The 9001-nt window shown below is 47.8% G+C and overlaps 1 long non-coding RNA gene across 1 annotated transcript; it reads left to right on the forward strand.

The window, feature by feature from the left end:
* The first annotated feature begins 1084 nt into the window (after positions 1–1084).
* On the forward strand, positions 1085–4843 carry LOC741428 (uncharacterized). Its single transcript, XR_170497.4, has 2 exons — positions 1085–1541; positions 4639–4843. It is a non-coding gene; the product is annotated as an uncharacterized LOC741428 (long non-coding RNA).
* The last annotated feature ends 4158 nt before the right edge of the window (positions 4844–9001 follow it).

Here is a 9001-nt window from a genome sequence, read left to right on the forward strand (position 1 = left end):
GGAGAAGTGGTATTTGCATTTGGCCCCCGTGACCTCTGTGTTCCCCAACGGGGGCTGTGGTCCACAGTGGGAGGCTCAGGGGCTGGGGCAGGAGCAGAGAACATCCAGATGACCGTGCGTGCCGCCGTCCACTGGGCTTTCTCATTAACCCGTGGTCACACCGTCCAATTCATCAAAGAAACCTGAAGCAAGGGGACGGACAGAACCGGCACATGCATGGGTGCAGGCGAATCCCTGGCTTTGCTAATTGGGGTTCTCTTCCCATCTCAGTTAGGTTCTGCCGTCTGAGCAGAAAAGCTAAGAGGGAAGCTGGGATTTTCCAGCCAAGCCTGCCTCACAGGCCCACGTGTGGTCACTCCTAAGCGTCTGGTGTAAACAAGAGTCATTGTCTATTTGGTGGTGGGATTCCTTCTCAGAAAGCTTGCTGTGGTGTCACCAGGGAAGCTGGAGGGAATTTAAGCCCCTCCAAAATCGAGCTGCAGATGTTTTCTTGAACTGGGCGCTGCTGTTTCTTTGCTGGGAAAGGTTTTCTTCCTTGAGCGGCTGATCTCTTCCTTCATCAGAATTATCAAGGTTCTGGTCAGCCAGGTCCTCTCCAAAACCACAGCCATTTTCAGGAGACAAAAGCAGCCTCGGTTTATAAGGGACCACTGAACGGCTTTATGGCATGCTTGGGAATTACAAATGTCAAATCAAACAACATGAAATTGTGCCCTTCTTTTGTGTGCGTTCATTAGAAGGACTTGGAAAACCAAATCATGATGTATCGGTATTTGTTTTTTATACAGAAACAATATTGAAAAAAAGGCCCCTCGATGAATTCGTAAATTAAGGCAAGGAGATACTTACTTAAAATGTTGAAAGCCCCCACAGATCTAATACTCCAAACCAAAAATTATATGCAGCACTGATAGCAGATGTTTTCGTCCTATCTAAATATGAAAAAGTATTATATGTTATATTGACATTTAGGCTAAATCTTTCCCTTATAAGGTGTTTGACATAAATAGCTTTTATTATGTAACTCTTCAATAGAAGGCATACACACACATTTCTTAAAGGTCCCAGCTGCTATTGTTATCACTGGAGGCATAAAATTGGAATCCTAACTTCCAATATCAAATTTGAGCACAAACCCTATAAAATGTATCTTGTCAGAATGTGCCAGAACCGCTGAGCTCTTTTCGGCTGAACAAATTGCAGCTGGTGTCCTTAAAGGTCGAGAATCAAACTTGCTGTATCCTCAGGGTTTAGGCAGCAAATTGGTCCCAGTTTTCACCCTGCCGCAGGGCTGGCTGGGGAGGGCAGGGGTTTAGATTAGCCGTGGCCTAGGCCGTTTGACGGGGTGACACGAGCCTGCAGGGCCGAGTCCAAGGCCCGGAGATAGGACCAACCGTCAGGAATGCGAGGAATGTTTTTCTTCGGACTCTATCGAGGCACACAGACAGACCATGGGGATTCTGTCTACAGTGACAGCCTTAACATTTGCCAGAGCCCTGGACGGCTGCAGAAATGGCATTGCCCACCCTGCAAGTGAGAAGGTAACGTTTATTTTTGTATTTTTTTCTCTGTCTCCCATATACAGACTGTAGAAAGACCACCAAGAGCGGACCATTTTTTTTTTTCCACCATGATGTACAATTCACATTTGTTAATAAAAAAAAAAGTGCCCGAGGTCATCCACCTAGACTTTTTTTTTTCTTAAACAGGAAACGGGTTTCAGATGTTTATATGTTGAAAAGTAAGGCTACTAATCCGTTTCGCCATTTAGCAGGCCCTGGCTCACTCTCTCGTACCTTTTAATGTTCAGACCCCATAGAATGACATTAATTTTTATCCCTCTTGTTATTTAGAATTAAAAAAAAAACAAAAACAGAAAAACACTTTCAATAGTCACCTGCTTTTTTGGGACAGCTCCAGTGGAGGTTAAAATAAATGAATCCGGTGGTTTCATTCAATTGTGCTCTTAGCTGCGAGGGTGCTGTGCGGTGGGTTTGAGTATTCAACACTCTTCAGCAATTCTTTAAAATAGAGCGTGGTCTCGTGTATTTTCGTGTGTCTGTATCCACAAGTGGATCTCCGTTGAAGCTACATATTTAGATGAAGAGTTAAGGTTCACAAACGCACATACTTATTCCGTCTATAGCAAGGGTGGGAATTGGTCTCTTCAGTACTTTTCTTTCATTTTTCTGGGGGGTCAGTGTGATGTTTTCCACGTTTCTTCTTGATGTTCGGCTGTGCCAGGTAACAGAGAAAAGGCATTTCCCAGGGAGCCGATGATCGCTTCAAAGGGCTTCAACTTGATGCTTGGAAATAAAACATTTTGTTTTATTTCTGCCATTTTTTTCCTCATCCCAGGACCAGTAATTTTAAACAGTTGTCACTGGTGCAAACGTTTCCCTGTTTAGTGTGGCAAATCAATGCATTTTTACCCTGTTGGGGAGGTTTACATATTTATAGTCCAGGGAGAAAAGAGCACAACAAACGGGAATTGTGGATGCTTTTTAAGTGAATTTGTTAGTATTCAAATCATTGGCGTAAAAGACTATTTTAAACATAGAGTTCAAAGCAGAAGGAATAATATTGTTTCCTAAAGCTGGATCAAATGGTTCCCCCTTTTTAACCCACCTGTGTTTGACCAAACGCTTTATGTTTACCGATCTTGCAAGGGTGCAAAAGATCTATTCTTGAAGAATTTCGTCAGGGAGAGAAAACCAGCTAAGTTGAAAGGAGCTCTTAAAATTTCAGCATCAGTATTTTCAGGATCAGTAAAAAAGTTACTTTCAGGATGAGTAAGAAGTTATTTGCAAAAATTAAACATAGACAAAGAATCATCTTTTACTTCACTACAAGAATCCTCCCCTCACCCTCGTGTGTGTGTGTGTGTGTGTGTGTGTGTAGAGAGAGAGAGTTCTATGAGGCACAAGATGCATTTTCTTGCTTTTTCATCAGAGTACCAGAAGCGGCTGGAGAAAAGATTAGTACAAGTGTAAAAATGGATATGTTAATAAATGTCCAAACTCCTTTAAATGGAGGTGAGATGGATATGATAAAACAAATTTTAAAATATATGTTTTTGTTTTTCTTTTTTAATCAAACGAAAAGGCCATTTTTAGTGTATAGGGGCATGTTTTAATTCGGCATTCAAATTATGCCAGGCATAGGTGTCAGGGACTCCCCGTGGAAACCCAGTGACAAAACAATAACACCATCACCTGCGTTGAAATGTGAGCAAAAATAATAGAGTGGTTATCTCGAGAAAGCGGCTCCTGAAAAATGCCTCCCTTAACATGGAAGCACCCGGCAGAGGCTGATCTGTGGGGCTGGGGAGAAATGGAGCAATCGCCAACACTCCAGGCTCGTCTGTGAACCCCAAATTCCATTAAGAAAAGAAACTGCTTAGCAAGACCCTTTTGAAAGCCTCGGGGTGCTAAAGGAGCAGAAGGAAAGCCCGGCTTAGCATCCACACGGCCACCAAAGCTCGGAGGGCAGAGACTGCCAGGAGGAACTGATCTGATGAGAGGATCCATGAGAGAGCAGGGCAACTGCACTAAGTGCCCATTTCTCCAACACGGACAGGGCACCAGGGAGCTTGGCTAACATGGTCACTCAGCCTTCCTTTGTGGAATCACAGGACAGGAGCCTGCTTTGGGCCAGCATTTACAAAAACTGTCTTTTTTGGCCCCTGGACCCTGATGAATAGAAAAACGCTGCAGTCTGCAAACCCACTGCAATCGCCGCGTCAGCTCTGAGCCGAGATGCTTCCCAAATGAACACCTGGATGGTGTAAATCACCCTGACAGTAAACACTTCAGGCCAGGACGCAGGCTGCAGGCGGGGTGGGGTGGCATCCTCCCACCCAGCTGGGGTCCATAAACCAGGCACTGGCCCTGCGCTAATAAATGCTCCTTTCACAGCAAAAGACCCCTCCTCCCGGGCTGGGATCACGGTCCCGGTAGAGAGGGTGCTCAGACAACCGACAGCGTTTCTCCCACCCTCACCACTGTCCGACTTACCCCGGGCTGGCATCAGGGAGTGTTGTCAGGCGTTTATGCCGTTATGAATGGCTTTATGATACCTCGAGAGGGGGACCAGGGCCACCGGCTTCATGGTGGCTATTTTCTGAAGGTGGCATGAGAAGATAAAACCAAAATTCAAGGTTTGCTTTTTAAATACCATGCTAGTAAAATCAGAATAGTAATGACGGGAACCAAAAGATCTATCTGAAATGTTCCTAAGGTTAGTGGAATCTACAGTGGCATTCCCTCTTGTAAAACACATTGAACTCAAATGTTAAAATAACTCTCCCTCTTCTTGCTGCTGTCTCAAAATCCTTGACTGCTAATGGATGACCACCCATTTGGTGTATACAATTCTTATAAAAATCCCCAAATAGGGGAAAAGCAGAGGGTAGATAGCAGAATAGATCCAGAAAAAGAACACCTCTTTGGGAATTTCTTTGCATTCAGATGCTCTACTTTAAAAAATAAAATGTCTCCGTATAATTATCCAGTTAGGAGGAGTCTTTTAAATGGTATCTTTTGTCTTCAGCCAGACAGATGTGAGGACGCACAATGTAAACGTTATGCAGCAGCTTTGGGAGACGCTTTTTATGGCTCTGTTTCTTTCCACTCACAGCACAGACTCGAGAAATGTAGGGAACTCGAGAGCAGCCACTCGGCCCCAGGATCAACCCAGCACCAAAGAAAAACAACCAGAAGAAATTATTCTTCAGCCTGAAATGAAGCCGGGATCAAATGGTTGCTGATCAGAGCAAATATTTAAATTGGAAAAGTCAAATTGAGCATTATTAAATAAAGCTTGTTTAATATGTCTCAAACAGCAAATGTCTTTTGAAGAGCATTTTAAACCTGATATTAAAATCTGGCCGAGCGCATGTCCCGGGGCGTAATTGGTGAGCACAGGAATTTGGGTCCTTTGCAAGAAGTGTGGTATTCTCCCTTCACAAGGTATTTTTTTCCCCGATGTATAAAATGAAAGCAGAAAGGTTTTTAGGTAGCTATTTAAAACTGTTCATGCAACATAATAAATATAAGACAATTGACCCGTGTTTTAATGTTTATCCGTAAGACGAAGTGCAGCCCGGCTGGTGCAGTGACGCAGGCGGCTTGCTGGAGCCGAGAACACCCACGTGTGGGGTGGTGTTTTCCCACCACGGTGCAGCGGGTTAGCAACTGACCCGTGCTCCCACCAAACCTAAAACCACTCTCTAATGGGCTTTACGGTATTTACATTTTGAATTTTATTTATAGGACACCAGATGTCTGTGTTCACAAGAAAAAAAAAATCATTTGGAATATAAAATCCCTCCCCTTCCCCGCATTCGTTAGCTGAGGAGATATTTGCCTTCCCCCCTGCAATGCGGCAGTGGCTCACAAGCCGGTTCTGAGCTGGGGTTTATGGTCTCTTTGGAGGTTCGGGAGGTGGGAGACTGAGCATTTATTCCCATTTTCTGTGTGACCACGGGCGTGCCTTTATTTCTGGGCCACGTTTTCTCCTGAGACTCTTTGCGTCTCTCAGCGACCACCCTCTTACTCATTAAACTCTTCTGACACAGAAGAACGGAGCTAGGCAGAAGCTAAAAGCCAGACCTTAAGAAAACTGCTTAAGATCTTACCCAAAAGCCGCAGCGTCCGGCCGTGAGCTGGGGCAAGCAGATGACTATGTCTTTCCTCCTTCATCCCTGAAAGTGGTCTTAGAATAAAAGTGCTTCAAAAACATAAGTGGATATTTTTATTCACTTCTTTATTGTTTTCATTGTCAAATAACTTCAGAACATGCAAACCCAACAAGGCACACAGCCCGGCAGCCCTCCTCTGACTGATCTGCCTGAAACTGCCAGTCATGTCTCGTCTCCAAATCACACAGAAGATTGACACAGCACCAGGGCTTCTCCCCTCTCCCCAGGTCTCTAGCCCAGATTCACTGCTAACACTGAACCTCTCCCAGGGCCCGTCCAGGAAGTTGCCTCCCCTCCCCACAACACAGATAGATGAGCAGCTTATTTTTCAGTCCATACCCACTCCAGAGGTTCGGCCTGATTCCTTCCTGTAAGTCCTACCGGCCAGCGGTGAGGGCAGCACATGAGATCACCCTGCAGACGGACTTTAAAGCGCCACAGAGAATGGTGGCTAGGGAGCAGAGGCCACTGTGGAGCACTCTCTAGGGCCAGGTGTGTTCCAGGTGCATTCTGCATGTCACCTCCATTAACCTCCAGAGGTGTCACAGCCCCTCTTCTTAGTGAGGCTCCTAACCACTGTGCATACTGCCTGGAGGGACAGTGGCCCCGAAGAAGGACACTGAAAACCTAGGGGTTGAGCAGCCACACCTGGCACCTGGCCACTCCGGCTCCGAGGGCTCTGGAGAGAATCACCAGTCCCCAGGCTGAGTTCTGGCTCCCCCAACTTCTAGCTGAATTTCCATATCCACATCCAAGGAAAACAGGCTAAGGATTCCTTCCGTGATTTACTTTGAAGGTCCTTATGAGGCCAGAGGGGAAGGTGTAGTGGCAAGTGTGTGAGGACAGAAGCTATGAGAGTCTGAAGCCAGGGTGGGTGGGCCGTGTGTTTAATGCCCCTCCCAGGGCCTGGAGGCCAGAGCTGGAGGCCAGGCTTGAGAAGGGCCTCCTCAGTTAATCAGTAAGAGCACAGAGAAGCCTGTTTTTCTTCCCTGCTGTGGCTGTGACAATCTTACACCTCTTGAGCATCAAAAGAGAGAAGCTGAGAGCCAGAGGAAGGTCATAGCTGCAGGACTCAGTATGTTGCAGGCCGGGGACACCAGGAAGGGAAACCAGAAAGAGGGAGATGAAGGAGGTGAAGACGGGGTTCCAGGCAGGCAGATAAGAAAGCAGTGGAGTTGGAAAAGCTTTGGGGCTAGATACCTGGGGAGAGGGGAGAAGCCCTGGTGCTGTTAACAGCCAGGCAGAGCTGAGTGAGGCGGGGTCAGGGGAGAAGGAGGCAGGCGGTGCTCTCTGGAAAGTGCCCGGATGAGGAGAGGCTGGGTGGGTGGCTGGGGGAGGTGGCAGGGATCTGCCCCACTCTCCTGTCGCTGGCGCTCACTTCTGCTGCAGAGACCTTCGTCTCCTGCTGTTCCTAGCCCAAGGCTCCCATCCCAGGCCCAGCGGTTCTCATTCCCTAGAGAGTTTTACAGCACAGATGCCCCCCAGGGATTCAGAAGACCCTGCGGGCATGCGGCTGTTTTATTGATTGATTGATTGATTGATTTTTACCAGCTCCCAGGTAATCCTGTGTGCAGCCAGGGGTTGAGAACAGCTCTAAGCCTAAACATCTAGATTCAAACTTAGGAAATACGCTTCCATTTAAAGAACTGGAGACTTCTGAGTTTTTGTTTCTTTGTCTTTAATTCCTGCTCCCTAAGGGTGCCCTGCCAGGGTGGGGGCTCACCGTGGTCCAAGGGCCACAGCAGCCTGCGAGTAAAGCACCACTGCGGAGTACTTGACACCCGGGATGTGGCGTGAGCTGAGTAGGGGCGCTGGGGACTGGTTCTTTGTGAAGCAGAAACGCTCTCAGCTTGGGAGAGTTTTCCAGGATGCCCGCCTCTGTTCTGTCCCCTTGTTTGTGGGTTGGGTCTGAAGGAAAGTGACGCGGCCCCTGGTTATCTTGTGCTGGTCCCTACCCTAGCCCCAGGGCCTTGCTGTCCAAACCAAGAGCATGCACAGGACTGGCCCCAAAGCGACCTCAGGAACGCTCCTTCTCATCAGCGTGGGCCTCTCTTTCTTAGTAAACGCAGCAAGACAAAACAAAAGAGAAAACTTAAAAGCCTTCTGGGAAAAATTCAAACCTTGTTGAATTAAGATGAATTCCAGTTATTTGTTACAAGTATTTACAATGCTACATTGGCCCACTTACTTTTCTGTAAACCACAAACCTCTTCAATGACAGCTAACACACATATATATTTGGAGAGAGAGAGGAGAGAGAGAGAAGATCTAGTGAGTCAGGCACCATTTCAGGAGCCTCACTTCGGTTAATCTGTTTCACTGTGTCCACCACCCTATGGGGCAGGTATTTTTTGTGCCCATTTTACAGATGGGGTAAGTGAGGCCCAGAAGACTTGCCCCAAGGCACACAGCTAGTAAGTACCAGCACTCAGATTCGGCCCCTGACCTCTGCAGGGCAGTGGTGCTGAGAAGAGAGAAGGGCACGATTATTAAATTGGAAAACGTGATGATTATTTAAGAGAGTTTCTTAAGTGGTGTCCTCAGAGCCACAGCCCCAGCCAGTTCTGCTGCTCTGGGAGTCACTTTTCCTTTCTGAGGTCTGAGTTTCCTCTTCCATAGCTGGGATTAGCAGCGCCTGGCTGTGGGGTGGCCCCGCGATGTGGCACCCGCTGCACCTCTCTCCCCTGTGCACCCGCCGCACCTCTCTCCCCTGTGCACCCGCCCAGGCCTCCAACACCGATTTCCTCCTCTATTCTTTCTGGTTCCTGAGCCCTGAGGGTTTGAGTTGTGCGGAGCTAGGGTCTGTTTGTTCTCAGTGAAGAGGAGAAACCTTTCTGGAAATATCAAAGCAATTTTTGCTGGGACAACACATGAGGCTTGAGACAAAAACACGGCAACAAAACAAAAATTGGAGCAGGCTTAGAAAAGAAGTAGGACCCCAGCTGGCGAGGGAGGCCCTCTGTCTTTTGGATGCTGGGAATGAGGTGAACTTTCAGCTCCAGCTTCTCCCTAAGATGGCGGGAGGACACACAGGCCCCTCGCTCTGCAAAGCTTTGGGGAGTCTCTGAATCCCAGACACCCCAGAGGACACGGTGGCTCGGTGCTTTTCCTTGGGGGAGATGATGGTTTGCACAGAGCCTGGCCCCAAAGCCAGCATCCTTGCAGCCTGTGTGGCCAGGGCAGGGTCCTGCCTCTCCAGGGGTGGGCAGGACTGGGCTGTAGCAACCCCTGTCCAGGAGGTGTCCTTTAGTCCCCTCCCTTCCGCCAGCAACCTGCAGGTCCCAGAGACCCGCCGCTCAA

Source organism: Pan troglodytes, chromosome 18 (assembly GCF_028858775.2).
Source record: "Pan troglodytes isolate AG18354 chromosome 18, NHGRI_mPanTro3-v2.0_pri, whole genome shotgun sequence".
In the NCBI taxonomy this organism is placed as follows: domain Eukaryota; kingdom Metazoa; phylum Chordata; class Mammalia; order Primates; family Hominidae; genus Pan; species Pan troglodytes.